Source organism: Ranitomeya variabilis, chromosome 2, assembly GCF_051348905.1.
Source record: "Ranitomeya variabilis isolate aRanVar5 chromosome 2, aRanVar5.hap1, whole genome shotgun sequence".
NCBI lineage: Eukaryota > Metazoa > Chordata > Amphibia > Anura > Dendrobatidae > Ranitomeya > Ranitomeya variabilis.
Genome location: NC_135233.1, coordinates 79,418,830 through 79,442,448, shown reverse-complemented (window position 1 = coordinate 79,442,448; position 23,619 = coordinate 79,418,830). Strand labels below are relative to the sequence as shown.

Below are 23,619 nucleotides of genomic sequence, written 5' to 3'. Positions count from 1 at the left end.
TTCAATTACCGTTTAACAAGAGCAAGAAGAGTGGTGGAGTGTGCATTTGGCATTCTCATTGCAAAGTGGCACGTGCTGCTCACCGCCATAATACTGCACACACAAACAAAGGACGAGGTTGTGGAGGCCTGTGTGGTCCTACATAAATATGTACTTTCTAAGGAGCCTGTTTCCGTGGATGATGAGGACTTGGAAACCACCCTGTGGGATTACCACAGCAGCTCTGTATGTTCCGCCGGTTCTATTTCCAGAATGAGGAACCACTTTGCAGAGTATTTTGTGTCACCTGTGGGCAGGGTTCCATGGCAAGAGAACATTGTGTGACATGTTTCATGTCTCGGTGATTTATGTGTCTGTACAAAGTTTTTTTATTGACACCAACTTTTAATAATTAGTTTCCAAAACTTTGGTATATTTAGGGTAATAAAGCAAATGTTCCTTCTAACGTGTGGTGTGTAATTTTTTTACATTTAGTTAGCATACTGAAATGAAGGCACTTCACAAAAAATTAGTTTTTAAACCAAACCACATTTTATTTAACATATTACAATAAAATTTTGTCATACCTTTTTTTATAAATAACATTTTTGGTAAACTTTTTTTTTGTTAGGAAACCTTTTTCCTTGGTAACCCTTTCTTTTCTGGGGTAAACTTTTTTTTGTTGGGAAACCTTTTTTTTTGGGTAAACTTTTTTTTTGCTGGGAAACCTTTTTCTTTTGTAACCCTTTTTTTTGGGGGGAGGGGGTAAACTTTATTAGTAAACCTTTTTTTGTAAATCATTTTTTGTAAGCTTTTTTTTATTAAACTTTATTTTGTTTGTTTACAAACAGCACAATTTTTTTTAAAACAAATTACAAATCTGTAAAGTGTGGGGTGGAGATACTAGCGGAGGGGCTGGAAGGTTGGACCACGTCGATAGGTGGGGAAAGCCTACTGGGTTGGGGTGTAGTGGAAGGGGGGGGGACAGGAGGCTGAGCAGGGGTGGTGGTGTTGGGGTAGGTGGAATACTAAATGGGGAAGAAAAGGTGGACAAGGAAGAAAACATTGGGGAAGGGATTTGGGGCCGGGATGGGAATTGGGACTGGGTTGGGTATTGGGACTGTGTTTGGTATTGGGCCTGGGGTGGGAATTGGGACTGTGTTTGGTATTGGGCCTGGGGTGGGAATTGAGACTGTGTTTGGTATTGGGCCTGGGGTGGGAATTGGGACTGGGCTGGGAATTGGGACTGGGCTGGGAAAGTTGTAGGAGTTTGGGCTTCGGACATGACCCGCAGTAGAGCAGCATGGCGGTCGTGCATTACCTGCATCTGCTGGTCAAGAGTAAGCTTTTCCATGCTCCTGAGCATTGAATGGAAAAAAAAGGTTGCTTGGAGCTTTACTTGCATCTGAATGCAGCCTATCCAAGCGACTGCTGTTTTCACTGATGCGTGATTGCACCATGTTGAACCCAGCAGTCACTTGCTCTCCCAAAATTTTGAAAAAGCTTTCGAAGGCTGCATTGAGATGCAAGAACTCAGGAGCATAGCTGCTTTCCTGACCCCTGTCGCTGCAGCCACGAACCTAATGGTGGTGTAGAGGTGGCAGGATCAAAGGGGTGTGGTAAAGGGAATGCTAAGTCTTGAACAGCAGCTTCAAGTTACAAAGGCTGCGATGCTGCTCCAGTGCTTTCGGCGGTGGAAGTGGATGGGGCAGAGGTACCAGAAGGGCCAGATGGGGGGTCAGAGGGGTGGGGTCTACCGACGTGGCCCTCGGTGGTGGACTCCTGGTAGATCCTGTGTAGTACTGTTCTGCGCCGAAGCAGTAAGCTCTGGCCGTCTGCCGTCCCAGCCCCGCACTGTGTTATGCATTATGCACAGTGCGGGGCTGGGATTCCAAAGGTGGGGGCCGCACTGCCCACGCAGGCGCAGTGTGAAAGCCTGGCTTGGACGGCAGACGGCCAGAGCTTACTGCGCTGGCGCAGAACAGTACTACACAGCGCCGGCGCAGAACAGTACTACACAGCGCCGGCACAGAACAGTACTACACATCGCCGGCGCAGAACAGTACTACACAGCGCAGGCGCCGGTTTGAAAACGTAAACAGCGCTGAGGGGACGGCGCAGAAAGACCAAGAAGATGTGAGTGACGGCAGAGGATCTGGCCAAGCTGGGGAGGGAGGACCAGCCTACGTGGCTAGAGACACCAATTATGGCTAAGTATAAAAACGCTTTTTTGGGGGGTATACTTGAACCTAAAACTAAAAGAGCCACCTTGTTAGAATGCAGCATTACTGCTGCACAAGGTGGCTCTTTTAGTTTATAACGGCTGGAGGGGGGTGACAGTGGCCCTTTAAATTCCCACCCCAGGGAGGTAACCATAATAGGCTCCTACTGAGGGAGGAAGGGAAATGGATTATAAAGGCAAATGCCCAGGGACCATTAGGCCTAAATGATAAACTAGATATGGCCGTATTCCTATAAATTTCGTTTGCGTTCAGTAAGCATATGAAAATATATACTGGTATAATTGTTGGAATATAATTTTTGCATTAATTATAACAAAATGTCAGTATTCTTTTTCACTGTTGATGTGCATGTAGCCTCTATAAAAGGAAATTACATTTTATCTCACATGGACCCGTAGAAGTGCTGATTGCACGAAACGGCCGTCGTCCTCCTGCACTCCCCGCACCCTCGCTATTTCTCATGTGTTTGAAATAATCTGCACTTTGAATTAAACACATTGATCAGCAAACTGGTGAGAGATGGAAGGAGTACTTGTGAGGATTGCGAACGTAGTTACTGATGTGATTTTTGAGACCAATCGGCTGGATATAATGGTTCGGGAGAAGGAGGCGGCAGCAGAAAGACGGAGGATGCTTCACCCTCGACGTCGCAGACTATGGATTCATCCCATTAACGCACTGCGGATGACCCGGGGCGTCTATTCTACTCTGTACATGGAGTTGTGGCAGAAACCGGACTAATTTTTGATTTGTTGCTGGAACAAGTTGGGGATGTCATCCAAAGGCAGGACACACGCATGAGGTTTTCCATTTCACCGGCGGAGCGGCTGATAGTGACCCTGCGGTAAGCTGTTTTTCTGCTTGTTTTTTTTTTTTTTAATCATTGTTCATATTTAATGCCATGTAAACATATTTTAACCTATGGAAAACCACATCAGCAGTGAACATGCTCCACAAAATCCTGCGCTGAAACACTTCGTTGCATTTTCTGGAGCATGTTAATTTTTTTATTGTTTGGGGCCATTCCAAATTTTTGAACACCTGCTGCATAATAGGAATGCACAGATGTAAAAATGCTGTTTTTAATGTGCAATACAACAGACAAAAAAATTCTGCAGTGCCATTTTTTGAAACTTGAAAAAAAAAAAAATGTAATATTTGTGTAAATTGCTTAAAAATTTTATGTTGGTCTTTGCAATTTTTACTAACATTTTTTTTGTTTTTAACAGCTTCTTGGCTACAGGAGAATCCCTAACTTTTCACTACACTACCAGTTCCGCCTTGGAGTATCAACTATTTCCGGAATTGTGAAAGTGACCTGCTGCGCTATATGGGATAACTTGCACACGGAGTACATTCCACAACCGACAAGGGACATCTGGCTGCAGAGTGCAGAAGTGTTTGAGAAACTGTGCCATTTCCCAAATTGCTTGGGTGCCGTAGATGGAAAACACATCCGTATTGCAAAACCGTCAGGATCACGCTCAGAGTACTTCAATTACAAGAAGTACTTTTCAATCGTACTCATGGCCATTGCAGATGCCAACTAAATTTCTGGCTGTGGACATTGGAGCCTATGGCCGGTCCAACGACTCCCAAGTCTTCAAAAATTCACCGATGGGCCGTTGTTTGTATGGAGACACGTATGACTTTCCACCAGCAAGAGCACTCCCGGGTACAACTGGACCACCTATGCCATATGTCTGTGTGGGTGATGAGGCCTTCCAGTTGTCCCCACATCTCCTAAAACCGTATTCAGAGACTTGACCCGAACAAAAAGAGTTTTCAATTACCGTTTAACAAGAGCAAGAAGAGTGGTGGAGTGTGCATTTGGCATTCTCATTGCAAAGTGGCACGTGCTGCTCACCGCCATAATACTGCACACACAAACAAAGGACGAGGTTGTGAAGGCCTGTGTGGTCCTACATAAATATGTACTTTCTAAGGAGCCTGTTTCCGTGGATGATGAGGACTTGGAAACCACCCTGTGGGATTACCACAGCAGCTCTGTATGTTCCGCCGGTTCTATTTCCAGAATGAGGAACCACTTTGCAGAGTATTTTGTGTCACCTGTGGGCAGGGTTCCATGGCAAGAGAACATTGTGTGACATGTTTCATGTCTCGGTGATTTATGTGTCTGTACAAAGTTTTTTTATTGACACCAACTTTTAATAATTAGTTTCCAAAACTTTGGTATATTTAGGGTAATAAAGCAAATGTTCCTTCTAACGTGTGGTGTGTAATTTTTTTACATTTAGTTAGCATACTGAAATGAAGGCACTTCACAAAAAATTTGTTTTTAAACCAAACCACATTTTATTTAACATATTACAATAAAATTTTGTCATACCTTTTTTTATAAATAACATTTTTGGTAAACTTTTTTTTTGTTAGGAAACCTTTTTCCTTGGTAACCCTTTCTTTTCTGGGGTAAACTATTTTTTGTCGGGAAACCTTTTTTTTGGGTAAACTTTTTTTTTGCTGGGAAACCTTTTTCTTTTGTAACCCTTTTTTTTGGGGGGAGGGGGTAAACTTTGTAAGCTTTTTTTTATTAAACTTTATTTTGTTTGTTTACAAACAGCACAATTTTTTTTAAAACAAATTACAAATCTGTAAAGTGTGGGGTGGAGATACTAGCGGAGGGGCTGGAAGGTTGGACCACGTCGATAGGTGTGGAAAGCCTACTGGGTTGGGGTGTAGTGGAAGGGGGGGGAACAGGAGGCTGAGCAGGGGTGGTGGTGTTGGGGTAGGTGGAATACTAAATGGGGAAGAAAAGGTGGACAAGGAAGAAAACATTGGGGAAGGGATTTGGGGCCGGGATGGGAATTGGGACTGGGTTGGGTATTGGGACTGTTTGGTATTGGGCCTGGGGTGGGAATTGGGACTGTTTGGTATTGGGCCTGGGGTGGGAATTGCGACTGGACTGGGAAAGTTGTAGGAGTTTGGGCTTCGGACATGACCCGCAGTAGAGCAGCATGGCGGTCGTGCATTACTTGCATCTGCTGGTCAAGAGTAAGCTTTTCCATGCTCCTGAGCATTGAATGGAAAAAAAGGTTGCTTGGAGCTTGACTTGCATATGAATGCAGCCTATCCAAGCGACTGCTGTTTTCACTGATGCGTGATTGCACCATGTTGAACCCAGCAGTCACTTGCTCTCCCAAAATTTTGAAAAAGCTTTCGAAGGCTGCATTGAGATGCAAGAACTCAGGAGCATAGCTGCTTTCCTGACCCCTCTGTCGCTGCAGCCACGAACCTAATGGTGGTGTAGAGGTGGCAGGATCAAAGGGGTGTGGTAAAGGGAATGCTAAGTCTTGAACAGCAGCTTCAAGTTACAAAGGCTGCGATGCTGCTCCAGTGCTTTCAGTGGTGGAAGTGGATGGGGCAGAGGTACCAGAAGGGCCAGACGGGGGGTCAGAGGGGTGGGGTCTACCGACGTGGCCCTCGGTGGTGGACTCCTGGTAGATCCTGTGTAGTACTGTTCTGCGCAGGCGCAGTAAGCTCTGGCCGTCTGCCGTCCCAGCCCCACACTGTGTTATGCATTATGCACAGTGCGGGGCTGGGATTCCAAAGGTGGGGGCCGCACTGCCCACGCAGGCGCAGTGTGAAAGCCTGGCTTGGACGGCAGACGGCCAGAGCTTACTGCGCCGGCGCAGAACAGTACTACACAGCGCCGGCGCAGAACAGTACTACACAGCGCCGGCGCAGAACAGTACTACACAGCGCCGGCGCAGAACAGTACTACACAGCGCCGGCGCAGAACAGTACTACACAGCGCCGGCGCAGAACAGTACTACACAGCGCAGGTGCCGGTTTGAAAACGTAAACAGCGCTGAGGGGGCGGCGCAGAAAGACTAAGAAGATGTGAGTGACGGCAGAGGATCTGGCCAAGCTGGGGAGGGAGGACCAGCCTACGTGGCTAGAGACACCAATTATGGCTAAGTATAAAAACGCTTTTTTGGGGGGTATACTTGAACCTAAAACTAAAAGAGCCACCTTGTTAGAATGCAGCATTACTGCTGCACAAGGTGGCTCTTTTAGTTTATAACGGCTGGAGGGGGGTGACAGTGGCCCTTTAACGATTTCAAGGCCGGCGAATTGCAATAATTCAGGATTACTATTATGCTGTTCTTGCATGTGCTTTATAAGCTGCATGCAGCCCTTGCCCGACCTTATTGAATTATAATGTTCTCTAAATCTAATGGCCAGGGAACGTATTGTTTTTCCAATATAAAAATAATTACAAGGACAGAAAATCGCATAGACAACAAATTTACTTTTGCCAGAGAGAGTAAAAATAATCCCAAAATATTCTTTAACTATATAAATAGTAAGAAACTAAAAAATGACAGTGTTGGCCCCCTTAAAAATAGTCTGGGTGAAATGGTGGATGAGGATGAGGAAAAAGCCAATATGCTAAATGACTTTTTTTCATCAGTATTTACAAAAGAAAATCCCATGGCAGACAAAATGACTAGTGATAAAAATTCCCCATTAAATGTCACCTGCTTAACCCAGCAGGAAGTACAGCGGCGTCTAAAAATAACTAAAATTGACAAATCTCCGGGCCCGGATGGGATACACCCCCGAGTACTGCAGGAACTAAGTACAGTCATTGATAGACCATTATTTTTAATCTTTAAAGACTCCATAATAACAGGGTCTGTACCACAGGACTGGCGTATAGCAAATGTGGTGCCAATATTCAAAAAAGGGGCAAAAACTGAACTCGGTAATTATAGGCCAGTAAGTTTAACCTCTACTGTGGGTAAAATCCTGGAGGGCATTCTAAGGGATGCTATGCTGGAGTATCTGAAGAGGAATAACCTCATGACCCAGTATCAGCACGGGTTTACTAGGGACCGTTCATGTCAGACTAATTTGATCAGCTTCTATGAAGAGGTAAGTTCCGGACTGGACCAAGGGAACCCAGTGGACGTAGTGTATATGGACTTTTCCAAAGCTTTTGATACGGTGCCACACAAAAGGTTGTTACATAAAATGAGAGTAATGGGGATAGGGGAAAATATGTGTAAGTGGGTTGAGAGCTGGCTCAGGGATAGGAAACAAAGGGTGGTTATTAATGGAGCACACTCGGACTGGGTCACGGTTAGCAGTGGGGTACCACAGGGGTCAGTATTGGGCCCTCTTCTTTTTAACATATTTATTAATGACCTTGTAGGGGGCATTCAGAGTAGAATTTCAATATTTGCAGATGACACTAAACTCTGCAGGGTAATCAATACAGGGGAGGACAATTTTATATTACAGGATGATTTATGTAAACTAGAAGCTTGGGCTGATAAATGGCAAATGAGCTTTAATGGGGATAAATGTAAGGTCATGCAATTGGGTAGAAGTAATAAGATGTATAACTATGTGCTTAATTCTAAAACTCTGGGCAAAACCGTCAATGAAAAAGACCTGGGTGTATGGGTGGATGACAAACTCATATTCAGTGGCCAGTGTCAGGCAGCTGCTACAAAGGCAAATAAAATAATGGGATGTATTAAAAGAGGCATAGATGCTCATGAGGAGAACATAATTTTACCTCTATACAAGTCACTAGTTCGACCACACTTAGAATACTGTGCACAGTTCTGGTCTCCGGTGTATAAGAAAGACATAGCTGAACTGGAGCGGGTGCAGAGAAGAGCAACCACGGTTATTAGAGGACTGGGGGTCTGCAATACCAAGATAGGTTATTACACTTGGGGCTATTTAGTTTGGAAAAACGAAGGCTAAGGGGTGATCTTATGTTAATGTATAAATATATGAGGGGACAGTACAAAGACCTTTCTGATGATCTTTTTAATCATAGACCTGAGACAGGGACAAGGGGGCATCCTCTACGTCTGGAGGAAAGAAGGTTTAAGCATAATAACAGACGCGGATTCTTTACTGTAAGAGCAGTGAGACTATGGAACTCTCTGCCGTATGATGTTGTAATGAGTGATTCATTAATTAAATTTAAGAGGGGACTGGATACCTTTCTGGAAAAGTATAATGTTACAGGGTATATACACTAGATTCCTTGATAAGGCGTTGATCCAGGGAACTAGTCTGATTGCCGTATGTGGAGTCGGGAAGGAATTTTTTTCCCCATGGTGGAGTTACTCTTTGCCACATGGGTTTTTTTTGCCTTCCCCTGGATCAACATGTTAGGGCATGTTAGGTTAGGCTATGGGTTGAACTAGATGGACTTACAGTCTTCCTTCAACCTTAATAACTATGTAACTATGTAACTATGTAACTATGTAATGAAATCACGTATACTATGGGATATAGTTCAGATTTTTAGTGGATTGTCTAATTTGTTTTAGTGGATTGTCTAATTTGTTTTAGTGGATTGTCTAATTTGTGTAGATGACAAAATCTGCAATTTTTACACCTAAAATTACCCTTTGGTATATCCTTTGTTAGCCAATTATTTTGTGCTGGTAATAATCTATTATGCACCAATAAATCACCCAAGATTTTGGTGCGTTTATACGCAAATTGAGGGTCTAGTGTTGTTATTTTTATTAAGTCGCTATCATTTATCAGGCAGATGACACCTTGGAAGATTTTATTCCCCCTAGACCACAAATCACATTTCGTAGGGGTAGGTCTCTCAAGGACCGCCTAGTACATAGCCACTATGTCAGACAGAAACCGGGAGGTACATGGCTAGACAGGAAAATCTGTGGTATGTACAGATGCGGTTGTTGTTCCTTCTGCAGGGTCATCTCACCAGGTAAATCATTTGTGAGTGCTTCAACTGGCCGACAATACTTCCTCAGGGATTTCGCCAATTGCAAAAGCACGGGAGTTATCTATATGGCAATTTGTCCATGTCCGTTGAATTATATAGGGAAAACAAAAAGAGAATTGAGGAAACGGATAGGTGAACACCTAGGTGACGTGAGGAACAAAAGGGATACCCCTGTAGCCAGGCATGTATGGGAATGTCATCAGGGTAATGCAGATGTACTGAGGTTTGGTGTTTTGGAGGTTGTGATGCCGAATGGCAGACAAGGAGACTGGGATAGGGTCTTATTACAAAGAGAATCCCAGTGGATTTTCAGAATGGAATCAGTAGCCCCCAAAGGGTTAAATGAACAACTTACATATGGTTGCTTCATCTGAAGAGACTGTGGTTGTTGAATCAGGCTAATTTAACTGATTACTCTACCCACATTTTGAGATATCCAGCCTTTAGCGCACACTTAGGAGATAGTGTGCGTAAGTGTGAAAGGGTTAATGTATTGGGTTATTCCCCCTTTCAATATCTTGTTTTCATTTTTGACAATTGGACTTGTATATTTATGGGCTGGGGATTTGTAAGACCATGGGAATGTCATGGTATGCTATCTACTGATATATGAGTAACATATCTATATTGTATACTGCACATAATGTAATGTTCCCATTTTATGTGGGATCACTATTAATTAAGATGATCTGAAGGGATCTATAAATGAGGCTGTATAGTATGTCCAATCTGCCGGTCTGAATACTGTTGTGAAGCTTCGAGCGCCGCAGTGGATAAGTTAATAACCCCTGCAGGCATGCGCGGTCGAGTAGAGTTAGAGTCACTAAACAGTGAACACAACCTTATGAATTACCTTGACTACATCTGCGTGTTTTAATGCATAGTGACTGGCCCGAAGTGTCCATTGCAGGGTGACGTACGATATATGGGCGTGGCCTATGAAGTAAATCACTAGATTTACCTAACAATGGATACTAACCAAAAGTGCGGCTACGCTGCTCCGAGCATTGAGATAGGGCGGCGTTAGGCGTCGCAGGGTGACGTCTAACTATAAGGCAGTAAAAGTCAACGTCATCGCTATACCTCCAGTGCCTAGATAACGCGGACATGCGCGGTATAGGCTGTGAGCGCCGAGAAGGGGAGGCGCTTGGTGGTGGAGGGTGACGCCCAACTATCAGGCACTAAGGACTGATGAGATCACTGGACCTCTAGTGCATGGATCCCGCTGACATGCGCGGTGTAACCTCAGGACATACAGACCGGGTATACTTTCATCAGATACTCCCTCTAGCAGCACGTCTGTGCCATAGGGGGTGGGCCCTGTGGTAGTTCCGGTCACTTCAAAAAATCCCCGCTCTGAACAAGCACTGCACACCTACAAGCAGCATTCTATGATGACCGTATGGTGAATCTAAGGACAACGGTCTCTCCATTAGCCTCCTGATGAACTGAAATCATGGCAGGGAAACGCGTTGAGGCGCAGAAGGATAATATGAACACTAGATAAGTGAATTTGGTTTATCTATGATTTTTTGGCTATAGTGAATTTGGTTTAATTGTGGGTTTTTGGCTACGTTTTGGGTAAAGTGCAATAGGGGATATACCCTGAGTTAAAAAGAGACAGTTTTATTTACTGACTCTCTAACATCCTACACTGTGTGATATAACATTCTGGTGTAAAGGATAAAATGCATAACAACTAGTCTTTTGCAGAACACCACGACTGTGTAAATTGGAAGCACCTTTCAGAGGGCACTTGTGCAATAAAATTATGCAATAAATTGCTATTTATAAATTATGTTGATAGGCTGTACCTGTGGGCACTTGTGCAATAAAATTGTGCAATAAATTGCTATTTATAAATTAGGTTGATAGGCTGTACCTGTGGTATACATTACTATTCCAGTGACTGAAATCAGCTTGCTGGTGGGCATCTGTGCAATATCCTCGATATCGCCATATACAACATCACTTTGTTAGATTGATAACCATCTGGACTTGCGGTATTTACTGCTATCCCAGTGACTGATAACAGATTGCTGGGAGGCATTTATGCAATTTTTTGTTTAATAAATTGAGGTGCTTAATATTATCCTATTATGCTCCAAGTATACAATATCTGTAAAGTAGCACTTTAATTACAAACCCCACTATATACGTAGCTCATTATTCCCCTGACCCACACTGGCTACATTTCTGCTGTCCTTTATCTCTCCTCCCCTCCCCTCCCCCACTCCTCGATTGGTAGACGAGGTAGGGTGAATAGGTAGGGATACGGAGGAACAGCCGACGAGAGCGGGGGCGCCACAGGCGTGTTTATTTAGGGGTGCCAACCTCCGCAGCCAGGTAGGGGCAGCATCCCTAGGGCCTGTGAGGGTTAATTAGATTAGACCCTCCACAGCAATATTTATACCCCTTTTCCAAATTTCAACTGTAGTCACCTATTACGAGTTATTACAAGGGCTATTCTAGTTTTTGGTTGTACAGGCCAACTTACCCTATATTGCTGTGGCCGTTATATATATCCCTATTAGTCATCACCTCCCTTTTCCATTTCCGAGCGGCACGTGTTGTGTTGATACGGGCCTTTTTCTTTCTGTCCTGCTATTAAGTAGGGCATTATAGAGTATATCAGGACCAGCCGACGTTGAGTGGGGGCGCCAATTTGCGAACAAGCTAGGGTGCCAACCTCCGCTGCTAGGAAGGGTGTAATAGGGTAACATAGGGATAACTAGAAGCCCAAGTGTGTTTTTATTGAGTGTAGGTTTGCGGGTTTTGTTTGTCTATTACTATTTTAATGTTTCTAATAAAGTATTTTTAGGTATTAGTTGTTTGTTTGATAAGTCCTTATACACCTTGTTGTTATTATTTATTTTCCTCAATCTAACTATTTGGCTGTACGGGATTGCTTTTTTTGTATGAGCCGGGTGTGCGCTTTCAAAATGCAATAAATTGTTTGTCGCAGTGGGTTTTCTAAATACACTGGTGCTAATTTTCCCATCTAGAACATCAATCTTCACGTCTAAGAATTCCAATGATTTGTTACCAAAGTTTGCAGCAAAACACATGTCCTCTTCATTATTTGTTTAAATGTGTAACAAAGTTTTTAAACTCACATTCTGTTCCGTCCGATATGATAAAAACATCATCTGCGAAACGCAGATATGTGCGTATAAACTTTAAGTAAGGATTATTTATATTTGTAATATGTTTTTCCTCAAATGCCGCAAGGAAAAGGTTGGCGAAAACACATGCCACCGGTGTGCCCATCGCGGTCCCCGTCTTTTATGCGTACCACTTATCCATAAATTTAAACGCATTATGGGACAGAACGAATGTGAGACTTTCTATAACAAAATAAATAAAAATGGATTATTACCAGCACAAAATAATTGGCTAACAAAGGATATACCAAAGGGTAATTTTAGGTGTAAAAATTGCAGATTTTGTCATCTACACAAATTAGACAATCCACTAAAGTAAAATGATTCTTTTCAATTAGATGATCTTGTTGAAGCTGCTTCACACCTCTTTCCTATTTATCACATGCGCTGTGTTGTGCACACGCTGCAGCTGGCAAAAAGAGATAAGTCTGCAAGAGGGACATGTTGGAACTCTGATTAGCAAAGTGAGGAAATTGGCTATTGCTGCCAGAACCCCTAAAATTGATTCCATCTTGAAGAGACGTGCTGGAAAAGGGGCAATTGTGGATCAAGCCACTCGGTGGGGCTGCACCTAATTTAATGATTGAGCAATTGCTTGAGCTGAAACCCTTCCTAGTAGATATGGCCAACCCTCAGGTAACACTACATGAAGGTCAATGAACACAGGTGGCTGAGTTGAAGGAATTGCTTCAACACCCATTTACAGTGACTAAAAAGTTACAAGCTGAGGATTTAATTCCTGGCATTTCTATAAAGGAGTGGAGGAACTTGTTGTTTTGCCTGTCTCAAAGAGGAGGTTTAATCGTAGATGACAATGCTGCTTCAATGAAACAGAAGACACTGCTATTAGAAAATAAAATTCTTCTGGCAGCTGTTTATGTGGACCCGAGCCATCATATATTGCTGGATGATCAACTGCTTAATAAAGGAAAAAAAGCTTTGATTGAGGTAGCAGTTAGGATGTGTGGGCTACAGGACGGCCAAGAGAAAGAGGCCTTGGGTACTGCCAGTGCTGTTGTTTCTTCATCCTCATCAGATGAGGAGTTTAATTCGACAAGTATTTGGACGACATGGAGCAGGCAAAGCGTTGCTGCAGGGAAAAAGATTCCACTCCCATAGAAAACAGATTGACCATATTTCAGCAAAATGTTTCACTTGCTCTCAAAGAAGTAGAAGAGTTCAATCGTTCATCAAAACTGACTGTGCAAGAGGTAATTCCTTTATACCCTGAAATTGTTAGAGATATTGGCCATGTGGTTAGTGCATTGCCACCAACCCAAGTTAGTGTAGAGAGGTTATTCTCTAGCCTTAAAATAATTAGGTCAGATTTGAGGTAATCTATAAAGGATGGAGGCGATACTATTTCTCAGAACAAATTCATAGACTGCACAAATGCTATTCAGTACGTTTTTGTTAAAAATGTTTTTTTTCCCTACTTACTGCAGAGTGTATAAAAAAATTGTAAATATGCAAATTTGTTTTACTTCTAAAGTTGTATTCCAATAAATATATTCTATGTTCTATCTAAATGGCTTGATTATCGTATCATAATAAAGATTAACAGCCTGATGTTACCATTTTACTACAGTACATTTATCACTTAAACTTAAACATGAGCCATGTATGAGGGAGTCGGAGTCATGGGAATAGAGGAGTCGGAGGTTTGGCTTATCGACTCCACAGCCCTGATTTTTACAGGCTCCTATCATGCAGAGTGTAATATATTCTGGCTTGGATTTATCCTATTTCTACTCCTAAGCACACATTTCCCTCAGACAAGTGCTGCACATCCTACTACCACTACTAAGACAACACAGGATGACAGTAAAACAGTGTGGCAATACTTTATTGAACCACAAAACAGGCAAATAACACATAAAAAAGCCCCAGCAAAAATACCCAAAATGATGCATGTGGAAACACGGAGGGTCAGCGGGTGCCCTGGCTTGCAGGCCAAAACCGCATCTCACTGAACTCACGCTCTCCTTTTACCTTGGGCATAATACTACTCAGACAACACAAGGTGAGGGTAAAACTGTGTGGTAAGAGCATCTGTTACTTCAGATCTTCCAGGGCTGACTACTCCACCTGTGGCACGATCATGGAGAGGTAACAACAAGCATAGGAAGATGACAGTCCATTGAGGTACAAGGCCAGTTGACCAGAAGGTCACAACCTGACTTCTCAAACATCTACATGGTGCCAGATGATCGATGGGTCCCATTCCTGGCTTATACTAACGTATCCATGGGGCTCAAGTGACCGGTGAGCCCAAATCACGACTACCCCAAACATATCCATTCAGCAGATCTGTATTCTTTCAGCCGAGAACCCTAAGCTAGCATCTGTAGAATAACAAATCTATTTTCCTCCTGTGTGAATGCCGTGGGTGGGGTAGCTCTGAAGTGATGGCTGCCGATGTCTCAGCTGGGTCTCTGTGTGTGCACCATCATGGGGTATTTTGCTGGGACTGGTCTACGTGTTATCTGCCTGTTTTGTGGTTCAATTAAGCATTGCCACACTGTTTTACCCTCACCCTGTGTTGTCCTGAGTAGCATTATGCCCACGTTAAAAGGAAACAGGTGTTTGGTGGGCAGATCCCTGGTCTACAAGGTTTCGGCGAACCTGGGAGCCAACCCCCCGTGTCTCTGCATGTTTTATAGTAACAAAAAAAGTATATATATGTACACTGGTCAAAAAAATAAAGGGAACACTTAAACGACACAATGTAACTCTATGTCAATCACACTTCTGTGAAATCAATTTGTCCAGTTATCAAGCAACACCGACTGTGAATCAATTTCTGCTGCAGTTGTGCAAATGGAACAGACAACAGGTAGAAATGATAGGCAATTTGCAAGAAAACCCCTATAAAGGAGTGGTTCTTACAGGGGTTATCCACAGCCTATTTCTCTGTTCTCATGCTTTTTCGCGTTTTTTTTTTTGGGTCACTTTTGTATTTTGTCATTACTCTCACCACTAGAGGTACTGTATAGCAGCATGAGGCCGTGTCTACAACCCACAGCTGTTGCTCAGATAGTTGCTCATCCAGGATGGCATATCAATGCGAGCTGTGGTAAGAAGGGTAGCTCTGTCTTTCAGCACAGTCTCCAGGGCATGGAGAAGAAACAAGGAGACAGGTCACTACACCTAGAGATGTGGAGAGGGCCATAAGAGGGTAACAACCCAGCAGCAAGACCACTACCTCCTCCTTTGTGGAAGGAGGAACAAGAGCAGTGCCACAGCCCTGCAAAATGACCTCCAGCAAGCCACTAATATCCAAATGTCTGTTCAAACTGTCAGAAGCAAAACTCCAAGAGGGTGGTATGAGGGCCTGACATCCACAAGTGGGTGTTGTGCTTACAGCTCAACACCGTGCAGGGCGATTGGCATTAGCCACAGAACACCAAGATAGGCAGATTCAACATTGGCGCTCTCTGCGCTTCACGGTTGAGAGCGGGTTCACGCTGAGAAAATGCGACAGAGTCTAGAGATGCCACAGAGAACGTTATGCTGCCTCCAACATCCTACAGCATGACCAATTTGGCTGTAAATCAGTAATTGCATGAGGTGGCATTTTTTTTTAGGAGGGATGCAAAGCCCTCCATGTGCTAGCCAGAGGTCCCCTGTCTGCCATAAGGCATAGGGATGAGATTCTCAGACCCATTGTGAGACCATATGCAGGTGTAGTGGGCCCTGGGTTCCTCCGGATGCATGACAATGCTAGGCCTTATGTGGTTGAATTGTTAGTAGTTCCTGCATGATGGAGACATTGATGCTATCGAATGGACTGCCTGTTCCCCAGACCTGAATCCAATAGAGCATATCTGGGACATCATCCACCAACGCCATGTTGCACCAGACTATCCAGGACTTGACTGATGCTTTAATGCAGATCTAGGAGATCATTCAGGAAAACATCTGCCACTGTATCAGTATCATGCCCAGGTATTGTAGGGGAGTCATACAGGCATGCGAAGGCCAAACACACTACTGAGCATAATTTCCTTATATTGAGGAATTTTCACTTAAGTTGGATCAGCCTGTAATATCATTTTCCACTTTGATTTTGAGTATCATTCCAAATCCAGACCTCCATGGGATATTAATTTTGTTTCACATTGATCATTTTCATGTTTTATTTTTCCCAGCGCTTCCACTATGTAATGAATACAGATTTGTAACTGGAATATTTCATTCAGTAATATCTAGGATGTGCTATTTTAGTGTTCCCTTTATTTTTTTTAGTAATATATATATATATATATATATATATATATATATATATATATATATATATATATATGTGTGTAAATAGATACGGCCGTCCTAAACGGAATGACCCATAGAGTTAAACTAAAATGGCAATTATTCTGTGTGATGAACGGCATCAAAAAAATTGGTGTTACAGGAGTATTCTCAGACGTTAAAGTTGTCCCAATATTTATCAAGGAAAATCCAATTGCTTGGATAACTGGTAACATTTAAATGTGACAATACCATTAAATAAAAGCATTCCAACATAGTAGTACTAAAAAAAATATAGCTCATCCTGGGGGGGGGGGATGAGCACGTATATGGCGAGGGTGATTGGGTGATTAGTTTTAGTTCTCAAAACTGTTGGGAAAAAATGAAAAACTTGCCCCAAAGGCCAAAATAATAAAAAAAAATGTAAGAGGTTTTATAAACATCATAATTCGAAAAGAAAAAAAGTGTCAAGTTGTAAAAACTGCATTTAATTACCGAAGGGATTTAAATAATAGTAATACCGCCTGGATTATGTACCTTCACGAGGCTAATCATATTTTTGTACTCTTTTACGTCAGGTTTTTCTCTTCCATATTCTCAATGCTAGTATTATACAATCATCCTAAACCAGTAAGTAACCAAAATATTTGATAATCCAACGTCTATCAGAAATAATTTATTTCTGATTAGGGACAGTTTTTTTATTTTTATAGGTATGGATTAGACGAGTTCTGCCTAAGGGCTGTCCCACACGTCCAGATAATTCCGGTACCGGAATAAATCGGTACCGGAGTTATCCGTGTCCGTGTGCCTGGGAACTCACGGAGGCCATACCTGCGGCACACGTGTGCCGCCCGTATGGCGAGTGGGTACCACACGGAGCGTGTGGTACCCACTCTGCATGGTGCTGAAGCTGCGATTCATATCCTCTCTGCAGTAACGTTTGCTGCAGAGAAAATATGAAGAATAGTGTTAAAAATAAAGATTTAGGTGTCCGCCGCCCCCCCACCCCCTGTGCGCCCCCCCGCTGGTCAGAAAATACTTACCCGGGTCCCCCGTCGGCTGTCGCTCCTTCTTGGTCTTGCCGCGGCTTCTCCTGCATGCGGTCACGTGGGCCCGATCATTTACAGTCATGAATATGTGGCTCCACCTCCCATAGGGGCGGAGCCGACTATTCATGATTGTAATTGATCGGCCCCACGTGACCGCATACAGTAGGAGGCGCGGCCAGACCAGGAAGGAGCGACAGCCGACGGGGGACCCGGATAAGTATTTTCTGACCAGCGGGGGGGCGCACAGGGGGTGGGAGGGCGGCGGACACCTAAATCTTTATTTTTAACACTATTCTTCATATTTTCTCTATAGCAAACGCTGCTACAGGGAAGATATGAATACCGGCTTCAGCACCATGTGGGGGGGACAGCGCTTACTGTAGCGCTGTCTCCGGCACGCCACACGGACCCCAGACGGAGAATGTCCGTGTGAGGTCCGTGTTTTACGCGGACCCATTGACTCTATTGGGTCCGTGTAAAACGTGCGCTCCCACGAACACTGACATGTCTCCGTGTTTGGCACACGGAGACACGGTCCGCACACGGTCTGCAAAAAATCAATGACATCTGAACAGATGCATTGATTTTTATGGGTCTACGTGTGTCAGTGTCTCCGGTACGTGAGGAAACTGTCACCTCACGTACCGGAGCCACTGACGTGTGAAACCGGCCTTAGGCTGGAGTCACACACAATGTATAAAAAATCTGTCCGATTTTGTCTGCCGAGAATCGCACAAATGTTCTCCACATGGTGATCCGTATGTCATCTGTGTACAATGCCAGGATGCGTTTTTTTCTCAAAAAGTATCCGTGTGTCATCCGTATGGTGAGATTTTCTCACACTTGCAAAATGAACAAATAATGGCTGAGCCAATTTCCTGTCACCTGCCCAATGCCTGAGAATTTCTCGCAAGTCACACGCATGGTCCATGTGCTGTGCGATTTGTTCTCGCACCCAGACTTGCATTGGCGTTTCTCGGCTGAGATACACGAACAATCGCAGATTTCACTCGCAAGTATAATACGGACGAGAAAAAAACGGATGATGGGAGCTGCCCCATAAATTAACATTGGTCCGAGTGCTATGTGATTTTTTATCGCTTAGCACTCGTCCGTATTACACTGTAGTGTGACCCCGGCCTTAGGAATGACATGACAGTTATTTGTGTAATCCACATTGCAACACGTAAGCGACTTATTTGCATTGTTTTTCTGATACGCATGTAAGATTTGATGTCGCATGAACTTTTTTTTATAAAGAAAAAAGTTGTTTCTTTTTCCACTTCCATCACCCTCCATTACATATTGCTGCTATATGCACTCCTCATATTGCATATAACGTATACTAGCTGCTCTTTTCTATTTTTCTTGGTTGTATCAGTTGCTCCTCCCTGTATTTATTTTTCCCTCAGTCATAGTCCTTTTCATCTAGTAGCTCTACTTTTACAGGCTCCTGTGATGCAGTGTAATATATTCTGGCTTGGAGTTATCCTATTTCTACTCCTAAGCACACACTTCCCTCAGACAAGTGCTGCACATCCTCCACTACAGCGATATCTACAATGTCCTATTATTTTGTAAATAATGTGGTTGCTTTTTCAGTTATATAATGTCTTAACTTAATCCTCCCTCTTTCTGCTCCTTATCACTGTTTTCCCTCAGAGCTGAGCTCCGTAGCCTCCATTACACATCTCTAATCTCCTGTCCCATCTAGTATGGTCTGTCCTGTCTCCTTTGCCATAATACTCATTGTGCACTGTTTTTCTTATTGTTCTTTTTGGTTTGCAGCTATTTATCCCCTCTCTAATCACATTTCCCTCTCAGACAGAAAAATCCACGTCCGCCCCCTTCACAACATCTCTCAGAAAGTGACTACAGGTAGAGCATTTCCTGCTGCTGCGCCCGCCTTAATGAAGCCACGCCCCCCGGTTTGGATTGGAGGACTTCAACAAAATGGAAACCAGAGCCCTTCCTAGAGGACAGCATCTAACGTTGTAGTTTCTCCTCTCCCATAAGAAGTTACAAGAGCAGGTGCGACCTCTTTTGTAAGAGAGCTGCTTGTCCTGTCAGGCAACAACAAGAACCTCAAAAACAAAATGGAGAATACTGTATAACTGGCAATGTACAAAGTGCACACTTAATACTTTTATAGTTAAACATTATCCTTCATTTTATTGTTGTGGTCCTTGTAGTTGCATCATGTGACAAGCAGCTCTATTACAAGTAGTAATAAATGCATATATGTATTATACATGCTTTGCACAATTCCAGTCAAATATTATTCTCCATTTTATTGTGGTTCTTTTAGTTGTCTCATATGCAAAGCTCCAGCTGCCCTCTTACGAGTTATTTATAAAAACACCTCATAAATGTTCAAAAGGCGCTAATATATATATATATATATATATATACATATATATATATATATATATATTATATGTGTGTGTATATATATATATATATATATATATATATATATATAAATACATGTTTTTGTATAGAGTGTATATATTTGTTCCTTTTGTACTTTTTTCATGTTGGTAAAGTCAACAAGTTAAAGGGGTTGTCCACTACTTACACTCATTTGAAGGGTATATTCACACATTCAAGTCTATTTTTATGTGTGTAAAACAGGCCGTCTTTACCATTTTTATCTCGCGCTATCCATATTGCACCTGTTTGTTTTTTCTTCCTTTATATACTGAAAGCCATCTGAAATTTTATAGACTCATAATAATGGATCTGTTATAATCGGGTCCTCATAAAATGGATCCCATTTTAATAGCAGAGTCTGATCCGCCAAATAGATGAGAATAGGACGTGCCCCGAGTTTAAACGGCTCAGACACTTGGATCCATTTTTCAAACAGACTTATGAATAAAATAAACATTATGGGTATGTTCACACAAGGTTTTTTTTTCTGGTAGGATTGGCTCAGGGCTTCATTTTATAATTAAAGGGGTTTTCCAGGTTTATGATAAAAGTCTGTAATCACTATGTGACTGCAGACTTCTGAATCCTCACAGCTTGTACACTGAGAGCGGGCCGTCATGTGACTGTAAATATGTGATTTGCATACTTCCAGTGACATTCTGATTAAATCTGCCCAGTGTCGTTCAGTACAAGTGCATAAATTGTGGTTACGTGACGTCAAGCTCTCACTGCCAGCACCAGAGATTCCAGTCAGCATGTAAGGCTACTTTCACACTAGCGTCATATGACGCACGTCACAATGCATCGTTTTGCAGAAAAAAGATCCTGCAAAGTTGCCTGCAGGATGCATTTTTTCTCCATAGACTTTAATTAGCGACGCATTGCGACGGATTGCCACACGTCGCATCTGTCGCAAGACGGATGTGCCATGTTTTGGCGGACTAACAACACAACAGAAACAAGCATTGGTCATAAAAAATGGGGATCACCAGACAGCAGGATGGTATGCAAAAAGAATATACAATTTTATTGAGGTATAACATAGATAATGAGAACATTAAAAACATTTAAAAACAGTTAGAAAAAAGAGATTATAGCCCAAAATAAGGCACATGCCTGGAACCAATGTTATGGGAAACAATAAGAATAGTACATAAGTACATGCATATATACCTGGTCTTAAAGGGCCTATATGGACAGCATATTAATCAATCTAGAAGTATGTAAACAGAAATTAATCATCATAAGACCCTAGCAAATATAGAGAAAATATATATATATATGTATAAATGGGTACTTCCTGAAAAGATTGAATATAGGTCTATAATGAGGCCTTCAGGTTAACAGTCATAGATTGTATGTGCCCACAGGTAACAAACTATAATAGATGTATACTCTTAGTACAAATGAAAGGGACAAATATCAATGCCCAGCATGTGAAAATCCAACTTACAAATAATGAGAGTATAACATTCCAAGTGCGTTGGTTACCCACAAGTGAGCTAGGACCAAAACCAGCACATCCATAATCCCTCCATGAGGCAAACAGACCTAATAACCCTCAGATAATACCAGGCATGACAAGAACAACGAAAACCCGACACGTGTCGCCACTAGAGTGGCTTCATCAGGGGTATGATTTTCGCTATCAACAACTATGTTTATATACCTTATATCATAGCGAGTAAGTACATGCAGCCGTGGGTAGTCACACGAGGTCAGGCCGACAGCGTCTGTCATGATTCATTGCGCATGCTCAGGCTTCCTGGCAGGAAGCTAAGGTTGCTAAGCAACGGTACACAAAGAGCACAGCGCGCAATGGCTCACGCATGCAGAATGGTGTCCAGGAAATATCAAATATGGAGCACACACCAAAGTCGAAGTGACCAGCGATTTGATTCATATAGATATCAGTTTCATAATACCGGTACAGGAGCTAAGCGGCATCGATCACAGGTAGGAAGTACCTACTGCGCAGGCGCCCGGCTTATTCAGAAGAGAAGCTTGGTCTCCTGGCAACAGTGCATACACATACAGCGAGGAGGGCCCGAACATGCGCACCATATCTCGGTACGCAGTAGATGGAGTCACAGATAATAACCCGGCGCTCTCATAGTGCTGGGTAATACCCTCACACGGCCGCCAGGCCTCTTGGGGCCAGAGACACTATAACATTGTGTCCGGAGCAACTCTCTGAACTATGTGTCTCTAAGCCTGTAAATGCCAGCACAAGCAGGATACCGAATGGCATTTGCGGCTAGTCAGAGGCACCCATATTACATGCATCTCATCAATTCAGAGCCAAAGGACAAGTTTCCCAGAAGCCATGCACATATATGCAAGTGCAGTTAGACCCTGCCTATATAGGTGGTCAGACGGTGACCGCAACTCTGCATGGACCCAAAAATAGTACAACACACATGTAAGCATCCTTTGAAAGGGAGCTAAAGAAGGAAGCGATTTAATCCATGTAGATGTCAATTTAATAGTACCGGCACAGGATGATCAGCTTAACGGCGCCGGTCGCAAGTAGGAAATACCTATTGCGCAGGCGCCCGGCTTATTCAAAACATAAAAAGCTTGGTCTCCTGGCAACTGTGCATATACACTCAGCAAGGCGGGCCTGAACATGCGCACCATATCTCGGTACGCAGTAGGTGAAATCACAGTTAATAGCCTAATACTCTCATAGTGCTGGGCAATATCATCACACGGCCGCCAGGTCTCTTAAGGCCAGAGACACTATGACACTGTGTCCAAAGATGCTCTCTAAACTGTGTGTCTCTAAGCCAGTAAATGCCAACACAAACAGGCTACCAAATGGCATTAGCGGCTAGTCGGAGGCACCCATGTTACAGGCATCTGAACAATTAAGTAACCCAATAGCCATGCACCCATATGCAAGTGCAGTTGGACCCTGCCTATGTAGGTGGTCACACGGTGACCGCAACTTTGCAAGGACATAAAAATGGTACAACGCACATTTAAGCATCCTTAGAGAAGGAGCCAAGGGTGGATACACCACTCCCAAGCACCAGTATTCCATACAAAATGCCCTCTATGCAGGGAATTAACCACAAATGCCAAAAGAAACCTCTGCCTATCACTAGCACCTATATCCAGACCACCCAAAATTTAATGACCAGAAGAAAAACAGTAAAGGAGGCCCTTAACAAGAACCAATAATATAGGGAGATTCACATATTTAATAATAGTTTAATAAAATTTCATATACAGATTGCTGGGAAAATATATTTTCCCAACAAGAGAAATGTCCCAAACTTTAATCAATGATGGCAACCTTCAAAAAATCAATACACAGTGTGACGCAAATACACCTCATCACCAACAATCATGGGTCAAAAATTAGAACTTTCATGCACTGGAATACAGTATCAAAAATCTTATGGAATACACCCAATTGATAGGTAGATATAATAAAATAAAACCAAGGGACAAATACTGAGAGGAAAAAACATATTATATCACCTGGGACCCGTATAGAGTCCCTATAAAAGATGGAGACACAAAAGAAGAACACCCAACAGAGGCCCCCCATGTATATCCTCCAAGGTAAGTATTGCTGTGGGAAGAAATGGTAACAAGTGCTTACCCAGACAATCAGAAGAACACATAAAAGGCCACACAGAGCTTCAAAGGTGGTGTACTACCCTAGAGGAAAAAAGATGATGATATGCTGTCCATATAGAACGAAAAAAATATAAAAAAATTACAGAAAAAATATACAA

General features: G+C 42.9%; 1 protein-coding gene and 1 long non-coding RNA gene across 2 annotated transcripts in view; both read left to right on the top strand.

Moving 5' to 3' along the window:
* LOC143804462 (uncharacterized) overlaps positions 1 to 23,619 on the top strand; it is a 523,411-nt gene that overhangs the window by 66,493 nt on the left and 433,299 nt on the right. The gene's annotated exons all lie outside the window — the stretch shown is intronic.
* Positions 1 to 23,619, top strand: part of LOC143809111 (uncharacterized) — a 72,814-nt gene that overhangs the window by 5,799 nt on the left and 43,396 nt on the right. Inside the window, exon 2 of the long non-coding RNA XR_013222074.1 lies at positions 19,262 to 19,468. This is a non-coding gene — a long non-coding RNA (uncharacterized LOC143809111). The remainder of the gene's footprint in view (positions 1 to 19,261; positions 19,469 to 23,619) is intronic.